Here is an 18,765-nt window from a genome sequence, read left to right on the forward strand (position 1 = left end):
CAAACACCTCCTACTAGGCCCTACCTCCAACATTGGGGATTGCCTTTCAACATGAAATTTGGAGGGGACACACATCCAAACCATATAATTCAACCCCCAAACTCCATATTCAAATCCTTCTCAAATTGCAAAATATTATCACCCTTTCCCAACAGTCCCCCAAAATCTTCACCCATTCCACCATCAACTCAAAAGTCCAAAGTCTCATCTGAGACTCAAGGCAAGTTCCTTGCACCTGAGTCTGTAAAATCAAAAACAAGTTATTTACTTCCAAGATACAATGGTGATACAGGCACTGGGTAAACATTCCCATTCCAAAATGGAGAAATCAGCCAAAAGGAAAAGATAACAGATCCCATACAATCTGAAACCCAACAGTACAGACATTAAATCTTAAAGCTCCAAAAAGATTTTTGACTCCATGTCCTACATCTATGGCACACTGGTATGAGAGGTGAGTGCCCAAGGTCTCAGGCAGCCTGCTTCCGTGGCTTTGCCAGGCTCAGCCCATATAGCTGCTCTCACTGGTTGGAGTTGAATGTCTGTGCCTTTTCTAGGCTGAGGTTGCATGCTGCTGGTGGCTCTATTAATCTGGGTTCTGTGGCTCTATTAGGCAATGATCCAGTGGGGAATCTCTGTGGGAGCTCCAAGTCCACATTTTGGCTCGGCATCACGTTAGTAGAGTCTTTCTGTGGGGCTTCACACCTGTGGCAGGCTCTGCCTGGAGCCCAAGCTTTCCAACATATTCTCTGAAATCTAAGTGGAAGCCACCAAGCCTCCTTTACTCTTGCATTCTGACAGTCTTCAGGCTTAACACTAGGTGAAAGCTACCAAGGCTTATGGATTGTACCTTCCAAAAGACCCAGTGGTCTGAGCAGTATCTGGGGCTCTTTGAGCTGCGGGTGGAGCCAAAGCAGCCAGGATGTGCGGAGCAGTATCCAAAGGTGGTACAAGGTAGCAGTGCCCCAGGTGTGTCTCCTAAAACTAGTCTGTCCTCTATGTAAGGTCTCTGGGCCTGTGATAGGAGGTGCTGCCTCAAAGAATTCTGAAATGCTTTGGGGGCCTTTTCCCCATTGTTCTGGCTGTTATCACCTGGCTCCCTTTTAGTCGTGCTCACCTCTTTAGCATGTTGATGCACCATAACACCCTTGGATTCCTCTCCTAAAAATGCTCTTTCCTTCTCTACCACATGGCCAGGCTGCTAATTTTCCAAATTTATATGTTCTGCTTCCATTTTAATTATAAATTTCAAATTTAGATTACTACTTTGCTGCCATTTGTAAGCTGCTAAGAGCAGCCATGCCACTTCTTGAATGCTTTGCTGTTTTTTAGAAATTTTTTCTGCCAGATACCCTAGGTCATCCCTCTTAAGTATGGATTTCCACAAAGCCCTAGGGGATGGACACAATTCAGCTAAGTTCTTTGCTATGGGGTAACAAGAGTTACCTTTACTCCAGTTCCCAACCCCTCATTTCCATCTGAGACCTTGTAAACCTATCTGTATTTCTGTCAGCATTTTGATCACATCCATTTAACCAATCTCTAAGAAATTCCAAATTTCCCCTTGTCTTCCTGTCTTCTTCTGAGCCTTCCAAACTCTTCAACCTCTGCCCATTACCCAGTTTCAAAGCTGCTTCTACATTGTCAGATATCTTTATAGCAACACCCCACTACTTGGTACCAATTTTCTGTATTGGTCAGGGTCCTCCAAGAGGACCAGAACTAATAGGATATATATAAAATGTGTATCATATATATATGATATGTGTGTATATGTACATGTCATATATATAGCTATAATATATATCATATATATCGTATATCATATACACATATATGTATATAACATATACATACATACATGAAAGGGAATTTATTAGGGAGAATTGGCTCACACAATTACAAGGTGATATCCCATAACAGACTATCTGGAAGGGGGAGAAAGATAGAAGCATGGCCTCTAGGGAAGCTGGTAGCATGGCTCAGTCCAAGTCTCTAAGGGCCAAAACGTGGAGAGCTGATAGTGCATCCCCATTCTAAGGCCAAAGGCCTGAGAACCTTGGGAATACTGCTGATTCAAGTTCGAGAGCCCAAAGGTCGAAGAACCTGGTGTCTGATGCCCAAGGGCTGGGGGAGGAAAGGGTGTACTGCTCCAGGAGATAGAGAGAGAGAGCAAAAGAAAGAAGAGCAAGCAAGCTGAATATCCCCCTTCTTCCTGCTTTGTTCTAGCAACACTGGCAGACCACTGGATGGTGCCTGCCCACATTGAGTGGGGGTCTTCCTCTCTCAGTCCACTGACTCACATGTCAGTCTCCTCTGGAAACAGCCTTACCTACATACTTAGGAAAAATGCTTTACCAGCCATCTGGGCATCCCTCAATGGAGTCAACTTGACACCTAATATTAATCATCACATCCCCTCTTTGGCAAGTCCTAACAAGGAGCCAGTTGGTTGATGAAAAATGTAATTTGTAGGTCCCAGTCCCAGTATCATCAAGTGGAATATAGAAGGGTAGGTTTGGAGCTAAGATATTAATAAATGGAATGTTCATTCAGTACCAGTTTTTCCTAGGTACACCATTTTAATCTGTATATTTAAGGCTCCTTTCATTTCAGCAATGTTTTCTTGATTTATATCTGTGAATTATTTTTATTCTATTGTTTGGTCCTTGGTTGTTGTTGTTTTTTTTCATGTGGGCTACAGATTGGTGAAAATAAACCACCCTGTGTACACAACATATGGCTAACTTAATTTCAAATTTGTTCAACATGTCATATATAAACCTAGCAGCAGGAAGGTGGCTACACAGTATAGCTTAGCTCTGAATTGCTTTCAGAGGTCCTTACCACCACTTCTACTCTTAACAGGGGCTGCCATTACCCCTTTCTATACAAGTTGGGGTCCTGCTGGTTCTAAGAAGCGAAATGTTTGTAATCCAGGGTGATACTCTGGGAAAATACTAATAATGTCATAAAGATAGCTGTACTTTCCTCATTCCAGACCTAATTTAGAATCTCAAATCCTTTTTCCTAATGTCTGAGAAAAGAAATCTAAATAAAAACAAAACATATTGAAGATGAAAAATAATACAGTGACTAGTTTTAAGAATCTTTTATTTCTGGTTCTGTTTAGAGCTCTTGACTAATAAACTTGTCCTCTAATCTTTACCTTTATAGGTATCAAGAGGGACTGGGCACATGAAGTCCAATTGAAGGTTGTTTTATCTGTATGCTGATGCAAACTTTAGTTCACAGAAACCAAAAATTAGGTCTGTAAACTGCATTTTGTTTTAGGGTTATTGCTTCCCTTCATGCTGATGAGTGTTGTGGGTGGATTTGTGAGCTCTCACTGCTAGTTAAGCATCTGCTATTCATCATCCTGATATAGTCATCTTTAGCATTTTACTTTTCAAATGGCAAGCTTCATCTGAAATTAAACACTTTTTACTAGAGACACTATTTGACTCATGATTTGACAGATTCTAAGCTTAAAGGGAATCGGGGATCTGATAATAACGTCAGCTACAGGAAGCTGTCATGAACAGGTTTACTTACTTGACTGGAGCCCAAAATGAAAGGGAGAATATGAATATTCTCTTGACCTCACTCTCTTCCAGTGACACTTTAGATCTGGCTCCATCAATTTATATTTTCATTACAACTGCTTTACTGGCCCTTCCCCTTACTTATATTTTTAGGACTATCCTATATTAAAAATAATTATATCCTGCCTCCCACGAGCTGCCAAACTCACTGCACTCAAACTTCTTGAAAGAATTCTCATAATCTCACCATTTATCCTCTTGAAATGTGGATTTCATTTCTGCCATCTTTTTGAAACCACTCACCAGTGTCACAGATAACCTACCAATTGTAAATCCAATTGCTATATTCTTCTTTCTATTCCTCTCCACCTCTCTCCACCTTTTGATGTTCTCCTCAAGCCTCTATTCTCCTGACTTTTATGACACTGAAGGCTCTTTGTTCTCCTAATTCTGGATACTCCTTCTCTGACCCTTGCACTGATTTTCTTCCTCCTCTTGCTTCTAAAGGCTCTCCAAGACTCTGTCCTTGGTTCTTACTTTTTCTTTCTCTTGAACCTTGATGAATTAATCCAAGTGCATTGTTTTATCTACGAAACCTATATCTCTTAATTCAGTTATTTCTTCAAGCTCTATTTATACGTTCAAAACTTCCTAACGGACATTACTCCCTGTATAATCCAACAGAATATCAAACTCAACATGTCCAAAGTAAGTTCATTATGTCCTCCCACAAATTATCTCCTTTTCCCGAAAGCTCAAAGCCTGTTCTTTGCTCTTCCCAGTATCTAAGCAGTTGCCAAATCTGTAAGCTCTCTGCCTTTTCAACATTTGCATTTGCCCCGTTATTCCATTCTCACTACATTACTCTACTCCCAATCCTCACAATCATTCATATTGTCTTTTCTAATAACCTTCCAATTTATCCTTCCATTTCCCTCATTCCTTTCCCACTCCAACTCATCATATCCAACAAAGTCAAATTAATTTGCTAAACGAGTGCAATGATCACTCACCTGCTCAAAAACCTTAGTAGTTCCTACTTCTTTTTTAGTTGAGTAAAATTTACCATTCCTATGTTTAAGTTCCTCTGTGATCTATCTCAGTCCATCTATGCTTGGCTTCTACCATACCCTACAAGAAAACGGAATTATTTGTTGTTCCCTAAACTTGTTCTCAGATTTCCTACCATCTCTGGTTGTTAAAATCCTGACCAACATTCAGAATCATTTTGGATGTCTTCTCTTGTAAAGACTTGGTTGAAACTTCTGCCAAGACCCCAGCTGAAACTTCCATTACAGAAATTATTATATTGTGCATTTGATTACAGTTTTATGTGTACTTGTTTTATGTCACTAGTCAGACTGGAACCTTTACGTTTTACTGAGTAACACATTGGACAGTGTTAGTGCTCCAGACAGGTTCCTTCAGATTGTTTTTGCCATTTTACTATATGTGTCCTTCCTCCACTGATTTCAGTGTTCTTTGAATTTCTACCTTTCAGTGGGGTCTTCTTTGAAAGCTGCCCTTAGGCTATTGGAGCTATTTTGCCCACAGGTCAGAGGATGAGTTCTGACAGTTTCCATCCCTTACCTCTACATAGGGGTGGCTGTTAACCAACGGCTATAGAATGTGGGAGTTTGAAAGCACAACTGCCTGATATAACTTGGAGGCCTCACACTGCAGAATTTCCCTGCAGGATCAGGCTGAAATTACCTCTTACAGAATGTCTGCCAAAATTCTGCCCTTGCTTCTTCTCCTCTGCTCATCTCATCTTCCTATATCTCTCAGGGTCTGCTGCTGGGGAACCATGGCTAGGAAAAGTCATGTTTTAGAGTACTTGCCATGTGTCAGGCACCATGCTAAATGTCTACATATATAATTTCCCTTAATTTACTCCTCTCAACCACCTGGAGAGCTAATTATTATTCTGATTAATAAATGAGTGGGCCGGGTGCGGTGGCTCAAGCCTGTAATCCCAGCACTTTGGGAGGCCGAGGTGGGTGGATCACGAGGTCAAGAGATCGAGACCATCCTGGTCAACATGGTGAAACCCAGTCTCTACTAAAAATACAAAAATTAGCTGGGCATGGTGGCACGTGCCTGTAATTCTAGCTACTCAGGAGGCTGAGGCAGGAGAATTACCTGAACCCAGGAGGTGGAGGTTGTGGTGAGCCGAGATCGCGCCATTGCACTCCAGCCTGGGTAACAAGAGCGAAACTCTTGTCTCAAAAAAAAAATTAAAATAAATAAATAAATAAATAAATAAATAAGTGAGTGAATTGGCCTTTGAAGAAATTAAGACGGACTATTTTCAAGGCTATATAGCTAGTAAGTGGCAATGCCAAGAATCCAAACAAGGCTTCAGAGACAGCTCAGCCAAGCAATTTGCTATACTCCTTCTGAAACTACTTCATGAAGAAGAGACTTCTAATATGGCCCCCCCATGGGCCCTGTCTCCTGGTATTCACACGCATGTACAACTCTCTCCCCTTGAGTTTGAGCTAGACCTAGTAATTTGCCCCTAACAAATAGAATGTGGCTAAAGTGATTTCACTTCCATGATTAGTTACATAAGACTGGCTTCTATCTTGCTAGAAGAACATTTTGCTGGCTTTGATTAGTCAAGTTGTTCTGTTGGATAAGCCCACGTGACAGGGAATTCAGAGCACCTTCCACCCAAGAGTCAATGAGGAACTGAGGCCCTGAAACATGCCAGTAACCACATGAGTGAGTTAGGAAAGGAGTCCTTCCCTGCTGCAGCCTTGAGATGAGACTGTAGCCATGGTCAACATCCTGATTGCAGCCCATGAGAGACTTTCTGTGAGGGGGCTCAGATAAGCTGTGCCTGGATTTCTGACCCACAAAAACGAGGAGATAATAAATTACATATATATCAAATATGACATTATTTGAGACAGGGTCTTGCTCTGTCACCTAGGTTGCAACCTCTACCTCTGGGGTTCAAACTATTCTCATGCCTCAGCCTCCCATGTAGCTGGGACTACAGGCATGTGCCACTGGCTAATTTCTGTATTTTTAGTAGAGATGAGGTTTCACCATGTTGCCCAGGCTGGTCTTGAACTCCTGGCCTCAAGCTATTCACCTGCATCTGCCTCCCAAAGTGCTGGGATTACAGGCATGAGCTACCATAGCCAAGCAGTGTGTGATATTTTTTAAAAGCTTCTTGGAAAATAGAGAGTCAATCTTGTTATTCAGTGAAACACTTGCAACCTCCAGCTCTGTGACTTACCAATAGATGCTAACTAATAATCTATCACCTCTGCTGATTTTACAGTCCAATAAACGTAGCTAGGATGGTGGTGATAAACTGCTTGAAAAGCATTAACTTTCCAGTGTGATAGGTACTTGATACCCTTAGAACCAAGGAAACAACAAATAAATTACCAGTGAAGATTGGGTAAAGATATTATTTTAACGCATCCAAAATAAGCCTTTGGTTTTGTGCTTGTTTCAATCAATTAGTCAGTCAATAAGGGACAGTACAAACTGGGCACCAGCTGGCTTGTTGCTCAACCACAAGCAAAGCTGTGTTCAGCACCTCCCAGTTAACTGCATGTTTTCCAACGTGTGCCTCTCTCTGCCCCTGCATACTCACCCACATAACAGCACATTGTCATGTAAATGGAAATCAACCAAAGATGTTTTTCCAACTCTTTATTCCTCTCGTTGCCATGGGATTACAGATCAAAAATCGGAGAAGACAGATGTAAAATAGAAAAAGATGCAGCCCTCCAACTACCTCAGCTGCCTAAAAGCATTCTTTGAGTAGGCAAGAAAAGGTAATAATGGGATGGATGACATTGAGCGACAGTCAGCCACGATGATGGTAGGAGTAGAAAAAAGCTAGAAGATAAAGGCAAATGCATAATGTCCCTTGACCTACATGGAAACATGCACATCTTCCCCATCCCTTTCAAACCGTGATTAGCAACAACTTGGGCAAACAACTGTCCTGATTTGTCAGAAGCTATCCTCATTTTAGGACAGAAAGTCCTGTGTTTCTGCAAATAGCTCAATCCCAGATAAGCCAGAATGGTTGGTCACCCTAGTAACAACCATTAACTCCAAAGGGCTCATTTCCATTGACATTTGCTTTTTAATTCAGAGTCAATAAAAAGATGTCTTCTTAAACTTTTCTCTTTGAAAGCTATAAATATTCTATTGGCAGAATTCATTTTTTATTTATTTATTTATTTTTTTTAGACAGAGTCTTGCTTTGTCACCAGGCTGGAGTGCAGTGGCACAATCTTGGCTCACTGCAACCTCCATCTCCTGGGTTCAAACCATTCTCCTGCCTCAGCCTCCCGAGTAGCTGGGACTACAGACACGCATCACCACACCCAGCTAATTTTTGTATTTTTAGTAGAGGTGGGGTTTCACCATCTTGGCCAGGCTGGTCTTGATCTCTTGACCTCCTGATCCGCCCACCTTGGCCTCCCAAAGTGCTGGGATTACAAGCATGAGCCACCACGGCTGGCCGAATTTTTTTTTTTAAGGTAGTGCCATAAATTCTATTCCTCCCACAAAAAGTGAAAAAATATATTAGAAGATTTTACTAATTATACTCTGGTATTATATTTGAGCTGAAAGATGAGGGAAGGAGATAGGAGAGTGAGTTTGAAAGACAGAAAGGTATCAAAAATGTGGACTAAGAGTGTATTAAAACTTGCTGGTACATTATTAATTGATGAAATCATTTGGCTGAATACAATGACACAGTTAGATACGTCAGTAGTAACTCTTTAAAGTCTAAATATTTGGACTCTACAGTTTGCAAATTTTACAGCCAGAAGACACTTTGTAGGTAATCTAACCCAAACTCCTATTTTTTAGACAGCATTCAAAGAAGCTCAAATTTGCATTTTGCTGCCTGTTACAAAATACAGCTTTGGGGAGATCTTAATAGTTGTTACATGATAAAAAAAAAAAAGGTTCCTTGGTCACATAAGTTTAGGAAATATCAAGGTAAGCAATGTCAAACAAGTTTCTTGACTGCAGAACTTTCCTAAGCATTTTATATGCTTGCAATCACCTACTCTCATTCAAAGATGTACATTAGAATCACCTGGGAAACTTTTTAAAGCTACAATTGACTGGGTCCCACCAAGATCTAGGAAATAGGAAATAACTCTCTGGATATTTCTGTTGCTCACCCTGATTAAGAATCACCAGCTGGCTGGGCACGGTGGCTCATGCCTGTAATCCCAGTGCTGTGGGTGGCTGAGGTGGGTGGATCACCTGAGGTCAGGAGTTTGAGACCAGCCTGGCCAACATGGAGAAACTCTGTCTCTACTAAAAATACAAAAATTAGCCAGATGTGGTGGTGCATGCTTGTGATCCCAGCTACTCGGGATGCTGAGGCAGGAGAATTGCTTGAACCCAGGAGGTGGAGGTTGTGGTGAGCTGAGATCATGCCATTGCACTGCAGCCTGGGTGACAAGAGTGAAACTCCATCTCAAAAAAAAAAAAAAAAAAAGAATCACCAGCTATATTCCTGAGCTCTCTATTCTGTTCCATTGGTGTATGTGTCTGTTTTTTATGGCAATACCACACTGTTTTAGTTACTATAGCTTTAAAATATATTTTCAAGTTAGGAAATGTGATGCTCCAGTTTGTTCTTTCTGCTTAAGATTGCTTTGAATATTTGGGGTCTTTTGTGGTTCAATATGAATTGGGTTTTTTTCTATTTCTGTGAAAAAATTATTGAAATTGATTCAATATGAAGTGGGGGTTGTTTTTTCTATTTCTTTTTTTTTTGCACCAGGTTTAAAAAAATTATTTATTATACTTTAAATTCCAGGGTACATGTGTGGAAAGTGCAGGTTTGTTACATAGGTATACAAGTGCCATGGTGGTTTGCTACATCCATCACCCCATCATCTATATTAGGTATTTCTCCTAATGCTGAGGAATGTTTTACTTCCAATTAGGTGGTCAATTTAAAAATAAGTGCAATGTGGTGCTGAGAAGAATGTATATTTGGTGGATTTTGGGTGGAGAGTTCTGTAGACATTTATTAGGTCTGCTTGGTCCAGATCTGAGTTCAAGTCCTAGATATGCTTGGTAATTTTCTGTCTTATTGATCTGTCTAATATTGACAGTGGAGTGTTAAAGTCTCCCACTATTATTGTGTGGGAGTCTAATTCTCTTTGTAGGTCATTAAGCACTTGCTTTATGTATCTGGGTGCTCCTGTATTGGGTGCATATATATTTAGGATAAGTAGCTCTTCTTGTTGCATTGATCCCTTTACCAATATGTAATACCCTTCTTTGTTTCTTTTGATCTGTGAATTCATAGAAGTAGAGACTAGAACAGTGGTTACCAGGGTTGGGGTAAGGGTGGGGGAAAGACTGGGGAGAAGTTTGTCAAAGGATACAGAATTTCAGTTAGACAGGAGGCATAAGCTCATGAGTTTTATTGTAAAACATGGTGACTATAGTTATTAATGTATTGTATTCTTGAACATTGCTAAGAGGCTAGATTTTATGTTCTCACCACAAAGTATGTGAGGTAATGCATATGTTAATTAGCTCAATTTAACTATTGTACATTGCATAAATATTTCAAAACAACATTTGTACATGATAAATATATACAATTTTTGTCAATTAAAAATTAAAATTGGCCAGGCATGGTGTCTCATGTCTATAATCCTAGCACTTTGGGAGACTAAGGTGGGTGAATGGCTTGAGCCCAGGAGTTCAAGATCAGCCTGGGCAACATGGTAAAGCTTTGTCTCTACGAAAAATACAAAAATTAGCCAGGTGTGGTGGCATGTACCTGTAGTCCCAGCTACTTGGGAGGCTGAGGTGGAAGGAAGGTTTGAGCCTGGGAGGCAGATGTTGCAGTGAGCTAAGACTGTGCCACTGCACTCCAGCCCGAGTGAGACTGTCACAAAAACAATTAAAATTAATTAATTTTTAAAAGAAATACTGGCAGCTGGGTATGGTGGCTGACACCCGTAATCCCAGCACTTTGGGAGGGTGAGGCAGGTGGATCATGAGGTCAGGAGATTGAGACCATCCTGGCTAACATGGTGAAATCCTATCTCTACTAAAAATACAAAAATTAGTCAGGCGTGGTGGCACATGCCTGTAGTCCCAGCTACTTGGGAGGCTGAGGCAGGAGAATTGGTTGAACCCAAGAGGCGGAGGTTGCAGTGAGCTGAGATCATACCACTGCACTCCAGCCTGGATGACAGAGTAAGGCTCTGACACCCAAAACAAACAAACAACCAAAAAAACTACTGGCTAATATGTACTGTGAATCTATGAAAGGAAAAAAAAGTCTACAATATTTTCTAACCTTATTTGACAATATATGTTTTCCTTCCTTCCTTCCTTTCTTCCTTGAACCCCCTTTCTTTCTTTTTGTTTTGGCTTTGGAAGATACTGATTTATATTTGAGGTTTTATTTGTTTGATCAACAAGGTGAAAAACAGAAAATTATTAATTATGTCTCTAAATATACTTTATTTAAAAATGCTTTAATTTTTAATATAAAAAATTTAAATCATATGGAGAACTAAGGAGAGCAGAATAATAAACTTTTTGGTACTATCACTTAGTTTCAATAGTTATAAACACATGACCATCTTGATTCACTATATTCTCACCTACTTCCCTTCTGTGCCTACCACAGGATTCTTTTGAAACAAACCCCAGATAACAATATTATTTTATTCATAAATACTTGAAGATCTATCTCTACAAGATTAAACATTTTAAAATATAATTGTAATATCTTTATCACATCAAATTAATAATTATTTAATACTGTTAAATATTTGATCAGTATGCAAATTTGTAAGAATTGACACCCTCGTGATAATGAATATTCCTAACCTAGAACATGGTATGTCTTTTTATTTGTTCATGTGTAATTTTGTATATTTCAGCAATGTGTTTTAGTTTTTCTCATGTAAGCTTTGAAACTCTTTTTTTTTTTTTTTTTGAGATGGAGTTTCGCTCTTGTTTACCCAGGCTGGAGTGCAATGGCGCGATCTCGGCTTACCACAACCTCCGCCTCCTGGGTTCAGGCAATTCTCCTGCCTCAGCCTCCTGAGTAGCTGGGATTACAGGCACGTGCCACCATGCCCAGCTAATTTTTTTGTATTTTTAGTAGAGACAGGGTTTCACCATGTTGACCAGGATGGTCTCGATCTCTTGACCTCATTATCCACCCGCCTTGGCCTCCCAAAGTGCTGGGATTACAGGCTTAAGCCACCACGCCCGGCCAAAACTTTTTAAACTAAGTTTTCACCTAGGTATTGTATTTTACTAATTTTAGTTTATGTTTTGCCATTTTAAATGACGTCTTCTCTTTCATTATATTTTCTAACTTGTCATTGCTTGTATATGTGAATTTTAATCAGCTTTATTAAGGTCTAATCTACATGCAACAACAGGCACAAATTTTAACTACACAGTTCAATGAGTTTTGGTCAAAAGTATATATCCATTTAAGCACCATCCTCACTGATTTTTAAATGTTGATTTCATAACCTGCTAACTTACTAAATTCCATGTTCTAATATATACTCTCAAAGTTCTTACTGGCTTTCGTCAATTATTAAAAAGGTATCACACTCCAATTTCTGTTTTAGGTTTTGCTTTTTACTCTAACCCACCATGTCAAAAAGATTTTTCTAGTCAATGTTGTAATAGAAATAAATTCAATGTCGAATTGTGACTGATCCTAGAGATTTAAATTGTTATTACAGGCATAAAGAAACATGATCCTTTTTGCAACAGGTGTCATGCTAAATACAAGTTTAGTGATGTAAGCAGCTAATAATAATTAGAATGTGAGCTGACTCAAGAATAGATATCCAGCTCATTAATATTTGCTTCAGAGAAATAGGCTCAAATGTTCCGAGTAGGTACATGCCCTGGATACTTAGATGAAAAAGTTTATGGTCAAGCCCAGCACTAAGGCTATCATTACTCAGAGAACTCCATGTGACCCCTAGCTGGAAAAAAATGTGTTTACCAAGCCCCAGCTGTTATATTTATGAATGTTTGGGAAGCTGCAATGACTGGCATTGGTCTCAGTACCCCTAAAATGTGATGAGTTTATTTGGAAGTTGCAAGGCAGGCAACTCACTCCCCTAGATGAGACTAGGAGAAAAGCAGTAGCTTTTCATGGGAGTAGGAGCTTTCCAGGCTGAGTATCCTCTGGGGTCAACACCCTGAGGTTAGTCTGTTACCTAACTAGGAGCAAGGTAATGAGCAATATATAGAGCAAAGGTGGTAGGGGCAGAAGGGTGAGGCATGCTGGTTGGAAGAAAAAAAATGGGTTATTCCAGAAGCTCTTAGAGCTGATAGAGACTGTAACATATAATTTAATACTTGACCCTTGTCTTTATATGAGGTTTTGAAAAAGTGGACCTTGAGCAAGGATTTGAGTACAATTAGTTTATTGGATGAGGGGATATAACCTCAGGAAGCATGGCAAAAGAAAAGAAGGAAAATCAATACACTGGGTGTAAATGAAAGAGTTACTACTGTGGACAACTGGGGCTCAATGTCAGTGGCCACCTTCTCAGATATTGTGTAAAATATGCCTCAGAAATGTCCTGCTGATTGCTGAGGATGCTCAGATATGCATCCACTCATTTTCATCCCTAGTTGGTTTAGGGTTGCTATTAGGGAAGGGGTGGAAGTTAACACTTGACACTTCGGGCCTATCCTACTGGCAAACCAAGCATGCTCCCATAGCCAAAGAGTGCCCTCTGGCAAAGAACTGTATGGGTATGGGAATTATTTACAGGAAATATCTAGGGTAGAGCAAGAGGATAGGAGAGCTACAATTTTCTATTGCTTATGTCGCTCTCTGGTTGTTTTTTATGTGTGAGTTTTACAGTAATGAAAACTCATTGCAGGGGTCACAGCTTTTATTTGTGTCGATTTCCCCCATAAATTCTAAATTCTGGAGAGCTCCTTGCCACTGAAAGATTAAATCCATTTAAGCCCTCCATGATCAGGGGGCCCTGCCTTCCTCTCCACACTTTTCTTTACAGTCCACTTTCTCATCCCAGGCATCCCAGCCATTCCTCAAGTGGCTTCTCTCTGCATAGAATATCCCTTCCCCCCTTGTCCAATGGGTCAACGCTGTTAATCTGTCAGTATCAGCTAAGTAGCTCCTCTTTCTTAAAGTATTCCAAGTTTTCCTCAAGTAATCATGCTTTCTTTTGCAAACCACTACCTGGTTCTTACTCCTCCTATACAATTTATCATACTGTACTGAAGTCCTGACTAACAGAATGTGAGCTTACTGAGGAAACACACATCATTGAGAAATGTGTCTGTATCCAAAGCACCCAGCTCAGTGCCTGCTATGGAGTCAATGCTCAATAAATATTTTTGGAATGAATAAATGAATGTTACCAATAGATACCTTCTGACTAAATGAAATAAGGAGTTACACATACCCTCTTTGGATACCCTTAAATACCCCTCAAATATTTGTAGATAGAATGTGTGGTCAGGAAGAATATTCTCCAGGATAGTGTGTCTATGCCCTTCAGCCAAAGATGACCAGGAGCATGGCTATAATTCAACAACATGGGTTTTTACTTGTTGCAGTGAGAGGAAACACACATCATGGGGGACCTTACAGTGTCTCAGTAAGAGTCTGTTAGAAAGAAACTATTATAGAATTGGGGATTTGGGTGAATCGTAAGGGAGGGGAACAAAGAAGCAGGGATTTGCTCTTGATCAGATGCTGTCAGAAGTGGGGCACTCCTATGATTGGGTCTATTGTGAAAGGCACAGTAGCTCTGATTTTGTCTGTGCTTAGACAAAATTATGAAGTGACCTTGTTTTGTTTCATTTTCTAATGGTCGCAGGGTATCTTTATCTGTGTTTGGTGTTCTGTGAGATTGTTTACGTCCCACAGGAAAAAAAAATGGCCTGGCTATGAGCATTTGGTCAGCTTGTAATAATACTGAGGTATAACTGTGAACATCAGATAAGTTCTGAACATCAGGAGATGGTTTTTGTGAGATGGTGAGAGTAACGCCCAAAAGAATAAGATTATATGTATAGGTACTGATAGCACTCGCAAGTGTGAAATGAGAGCTGAATAGAAGCAGAGACTAAAACCGAAAAGCAAACTCTATTTTCCATCATGCTCTGTGACCTTTCAGATTGAGAACAATCTTAAATCCTGAAGCTCTGCATAGTCCCAAATGTATATAACGGCTAAAAAACTGATTTTTTCAACAGAAAAGCAAGCAGCACAGATCCTCCTTTGAAGATATAAACCATAAGGCCTGAAAAATTAAAATACTTAATCCAGCAGTAGTATCACTTGTGTAGCAATAAAATAATAGGATTTCCTTTTCTTTGCCTCCTTGTTTTGGCTATTACCTCTTTTAAAAAATTGTTGACATCTTTTTGGGGGATAAGAGTTAGATAACAAATCTGAAAGTACATAATTTATGTTTCAGAATAAAAAAAGAATATGAAATTTTCTGCTGGTTAAATTGTTCATGAAGCCCTGCAACTGGAAACCTAAGTCCAAGTGGTCACTTAAAAGCCACTACACTATTTATTCAACAAATTGTTTTAGGGCATTTAGTATAAGTTAGGTACTATGCTAGATGTAGGAGTTACGAAGATGAATAAAACAAATTCTTTTATTAGAGGAGCTTACAGTCCAGCAGAGGAGACAAATGATCACTGACAAAAAACAAAGCTACTAACTCTCTGTCAGAGTGTTCACGCCTGGCAAAAGGAAGTGACATAACAGTTGCTAGACATAGGGAAAGTATAGCCACGAGCAACTGGGTCCCAATAAATAGCCACTCTGATCTAAATTATCTGAGATTGATTTTGGGGGGATTATAATTTCAAACTTACAGAAAAGTTGCAATAATAGTACAAGAACTCCAGTTTACCCTTCATACTTATTTGCAAGTAAGTTGGAGATGTTGTGCTCAGCTACTCCTAAATACTTTAGTGCGTGTTTTTTTTTTTTAAAAAAAAAATTTATTTCCATAGGTTTTTAGGGAACACGTAGCATTTGATTACATGAGGAAGTTCTGTAGTGGTAATGTGTGAGATTTTGGTGCACACATCACCTGAGTAGTATACACTGAACCCAATTTGCAGTCTTTTATCCCTTACCCCTCTCGCACCCTTCCCTCTGAGTCCCCAGAGTCCATTCTATCATTCTTATGCCTTTGCACCATAGCTTAGCTCCCATTTATAAGTGAGAACATACAATGCTTGGTTTTCCATTCCTGAGTGACTTCACTTAGAATAATAGTCTCCAGTTCCATCCACATTGCTGTGAACACCATTAATTTGCTCCTTTCTAGGGCTGAGTAGTATACATACACAACTTTATCCACTTGTTGACTGATGGGCATTTGAGCTGGTTCTATATTTTTGTAATTGTGAATTGTGCTGCTATAAACATGCGTGTGCAGGTATCTTTTTGTAGCGTGTCTTTCCAAAAAGGAAGAAAATTCCCCTACTTAACCACCATGGAATTATTCAAGTCAGGAAGTTTATCATTGATACAACACCATTAACAACTCCATGGTCCATTTTCAACTTTTAATTCAATGTCTTTTATAGTATTTTGTTTCCATACCCTGCTCCAATCCAGGTTCATGAATTTAGATGTCATTCTTTTTTTTTTTAAGTCTCTGTTAACCTAGGGTAATTCCTCAGTCTTTCTGTCTTTCTTGACCCTAAACACTTTGAGAATTCCAGGCCAGTTATTTTGTAGAATGCCCTTCAATTTGGATGTACGTGATGCTTCTCATTATGATATTCAGGGCACAAATTTTTAGCAGGAATAAATGGTTGATTTTAAATCCCAGAATAGCTGCCTCTACCCACGTCTCCCTCACTTTGACCTGATATTGTGCACAATTGGGAAGCTTTTGAGGTTTCCTGGCAAAATCCAGACTTTTATCTGCTTTCTCCTATGATCTCTAATTTAGCCATCAGAATTGCTAAAATCCTGAGGAGAATGTCTGCTTCCTGGGGAATTTACACTCAGCAGAAAGCTTACATTAATTAAAAACTCATTCCTAATGTGTGTCCCTCCCCACCCCAACCCCCCAGGGATTAGTACCTGCTTCATTATTATTGTGATGAATAAATTATTCATCAGGATGGCTAAATGACTTACAGAGATAAATAACATGACATGAGTGTAATAAAGATATTCCCCTTTTCTAAATAAGTAGCACTTGTAACTCAACCTGTAAGACTGCACTTCTTTCCAGAGACGAAGAGTCCTCTAAATGGTATCTAAAGAGCAAGAGCTTCAAACAGGCCCTTGTCCAAAAGAGTTCAAGGCCCCAGTGATGCCTAGAGAGTTCTGATTGTGCCAATTCAGTCCTTGCTCCCTCACTCTGGTATATCCAAGGCTACCACAAAGTGGAAGGAGGAGGATGTGTGGGCCAAGAGTGGGTGGAGAAGACTTCCAAGAATTGGAAACTATGCAGACTAGCAGCCGGTAGTTAATTAGTTTTAGTTCTGAAATGACCCCTTTGTGCAGCTTGTCCTTCCTGAGAAAGAGGTTAAAATGCTGCTATGGCTGCTTTTTAGCAGTATAGTGATTAAAATAATTAATTCCAGGGCCTAAATAAGATGGCTCTACTTATTTGGTTGAGGAAAGAGTGATCCTCCTTAATTTTCTTTTTCTCCCCTCCTACTCACTGAACATCATATCAAAAAATGAGCAAATTCCTACATTTTACTTCCTATTCCCATAGAAGCTATTTAGAGGGAGGAATGATCATTAAAGGAGACTCTAGAATCTAAAGTTATCTGTTTTTCTGAAATTGGGAAGCAAGCTTGAGATGTTACTAGCATAGCTCAGACACAGTTGATAAAAGTAGCTAACATCTATTGTGCATTTAGCATGTGCTGGGCCATAGCTTAAGTGCTTTTCATGGTTTGTCTCATTTAATCATCACTATGATCTATGAGTTGGGTAGTGTCATGATCATGAGCATGTATTTCCAGTTTTTCAGATGAATAAGCTGGTGCTGAGAAAGGTGAAGGGACTGGGCCAAGGGTTAGAATGAAGGTGGTATTTAACCACAGGAAGTCTGGCCCAGAGCCTATTGCTCAACCACTGTGCTATCTGCCTTCCAGCTTCCATTTGCCCACAGTCTAGTGGGTGCCAATAAAAGAACTAAGAGAAGAAGATGAATCCAGACTGGAAGTGGTTGGCTAGGCCAGGAGCCTCACCAGTTGGAGACCCTGGACCCCCTGGACAAGCTTGCTGCAGGTGAAGAAAAAAATCCAGCCCTGCTCAGCCTGGAGTGAGAAGGTGACCAGGTGGTCATGGCAGCCGAGCTCAGCGTGACCATCAGCCACAGCAATGAGCAGCATTATCTTCATGTTACCTGCAGCAGGACAGCGGTGAACCAATTGCCCAAGACCTGACCCAGGTTGTTGGGAGAGGCCACAGGGTTTCCATTGTCTATTCAGAAACCCATATTTAAGGGAACATCTCTGAAGGAAATGGAGATACTTTTGTCAGCATTTGGAATACAAAATAGTTGCTAAGTCATGTTAATTGGGAAAAAGAACAGCCCCAGAGGCAGAGGTTGGACTAAATAAATTAAAAGATTTGGAGAAGCCTGTGAAGAAAGCTGACAAACTCTAAGAGTTGAATAAATAGCTAACTGGACTCCAGCAAGGTTTTCTGGCCAAAGACTTGCAAACTGAAGCTCTCTGCAAACTTGATAGGAGAGGAAAAGCCACAACTAGTTTATGAAGATCTTGGAAGATCCTGATCTTGAAACTGATCCTGCCAGAAAATTTCAAAGACAGTGGATCAAAAAGGAAACGTTTGGTAAAAACAAGTTCAGGTGTTCGTAGCTGAGTGTGGTACAGCGGAGCTGAACATCTGCCAGGAGACCCAGCAGCTGCAGTCTACAAACTTGGCCCTGGCCGAGTAAGGTGTGGCAGAAAGAGGCTGTGCTGCCCTGAAGGACAGTACCACCAGCTCTGCCCACTCCAGAGAAGAATTTACCTGATTTCTTCTAGGGACAATTGGCCTATTGCCAATTTTCCTACTCCTACCTTGGTTTTCAGTGAAAAACTGCTATCCTTATGATCTTCAGTAAGGCACCTGTCTGTTTTCTCATTGTGTTTCTGTGGCTGTGTGGTCCAGCAGCCTACCTTTTCTGGAGAGGGCCTCCCCTGCTAGGTTTTCCTAGCT

General features: G+C 40.1%; 1 pseudogene; it reads left to right on the forward strand.

The window, feature by feature from the left end:
* Window positions 1-839: 839 nt before the first annotated feature.
* On the forward strand, window positions 840-18,502 carry LOC101052208 (BAG family molecular chaperone regulator 1 pseudogene; annotated as a pseudogene).
* The last annotated feature ends 263 nt before the right edge of the window (window positions 18,503-18,765 follow it).

Source organism: Saimiri boliviensis, chromosome X (assembly GCF_048565385.1).
Source record: "Saimiri boliviensis isolate mSaiBol1 chromosome X, mSaiBol1.pri, whole genome shotgun sequence".
Lineage (NCBI taxonomy): Eukaryota > Metazoa > Chordata > Mammalia > Primates > Cebidae > Saimiri > Saimiri boliviensis.